Genomic DNA, 1,747 nt, shown 5'->3' with positions numbered 1-1,747 from the left:
ATGCTCATATTAGCAGCAGTCAAGAAATGAAATGATATACTGCACTAGGCAAATCTCCTATAAATTACAAAATCCACCTGAAAGTGTTAAAGAGCGAATATGTCAGTTTGAGGACTAAGGTGAACATGACCCATGCCATATGAATATGAATAAGGAAGACCACAGAAGAATCTGTGCATTTGAATTATGGTGTTGGCAAGGAATACTGACAGATTGTTCCTTAGATGTGATCATGGCAAGACTTCACCTCTAGTACTAAGGTTATATTGTCAGGAGGGATCATTCCATGGAGAAGAATATCCTGCTTGGTAAAGTGGAGGATCAACAAAAAAGAGGAAGACCCCCCGGAGAGATGGATTGATACAGTGTCAATAACAATGAACTCAGATGTAACAATTGTGAGGATGGCACAGGACTAGACAGTGTTTTGTTCTGTGGTGCATGGAGTGGCTGTGAGTCACAACCTACTTGACAGTACCTCATAACAACAAAATCCCATTCCTTGGTATTAATCCAGGAGAAATAAAAACATACCCTTAGACACTTAAATGAATATCTATTTTTTGTTTTGTAAGTGTACATCAAATATTTTTGCTTTGTTCTTTTGTGAAATATAAGATATAAATGGGGAGCCATAGGGAGGAAGTAGAATAAATGTTGTTGCAGGGAAGGGATTATAATCATTGAGATGAAACAAAGTGTATAATTTGCTGAATGTAACGTTGATGATTTTGTCTGTAAACCTTCACCCAATTCACAATAAAAACTTAAAACATGTCGATAGAAAAATGTACACATGGATGCTCATAGAAACATTTTAAATACACAAACATGAAAATAACCTCAATGTTCATCAAAGGTGAATGAATCAACCAAATGTGGTCTGCTCATACAATAGTATCTGGTGTAGTTAATTAAGGTCATGGAGTCGGTGCTGCCGACTCATGGCGGCACTGTAGAGGGTTTCCAAGGAGCGACTGGTGAATTTGAACCATCAACCTTGCTGTTCAAACTGATCTTATCCTACAGCGCCACATCAGGATTCCATATAGTACAGTATACTACTCAGCAGAAGGAAGAGCCAACTACTGATACATGCAACAATATGGATGAATCTCAAAATAATTATGCCAAGTGACAGAAGCCAGACCAAAAAAAGAATATATACTCTTGAGTCGATTTATATAAAATGCTAAAAATGAAAACAAAAATATAGTGACAGAAAACAAATCAGTAGTTGCTTGAGGAAGTGGAGGACAGATGTGGCAACCACAAGGAGGAATTATAAAGGAATAGGAGCTAAGTTCTGAGAGTGATGGATAGGTTCATTATCTTGTTACAATTGGTTCATTAATGTATATATATGTCAAATGTATACCACCCCTCGTCTGTCAGTTTGTCGTACTGTGGTGGCTTGTGAGTTGCTGTGATTCTGAAAGCTATGTCACTGGTATTTTAAACACCAACAGGGTCACCAACAGTGGACAAGTTTCAGATGAGCTTCCAGATGAATACAGACTAAGAAGAAGGAGTGACAAACTACTTCTGAATATTTAGTCACTGAAACCTTATGAATAGCAGAGAAACACTATCAGATATAGTGCTGGAAAATGAGCCCCTCACGTTGGAAGGCATTCAAAATGCGACTGGGGAAGAGCTGCCTCCTCAAAGTAGAGTTGACCGTGGGAAAAGGCCCATGGGACCTTCATTTGCTGACGGGGCACAACTCAAAATGAAGAGAAACAGC

Source organism: Chrysochloris asiatica, unplaced genomic scaffold, assembly GCF_000296735.1.
Source record: "Chrysochloris asiatica unplaced genomic scaffold, ChrAsi1.0 scaffold00173, whole genome shotgun sequence".
Lineage (NCBI taxonomy): Eukaryota > Metazoa > Chordata > Mammalia > Afrosoricida > Chrysochloridae > Chrysochloris > Chrysochloris asiatica.
Note: the sequence above shows the minus strand (reverse complement) of the source record.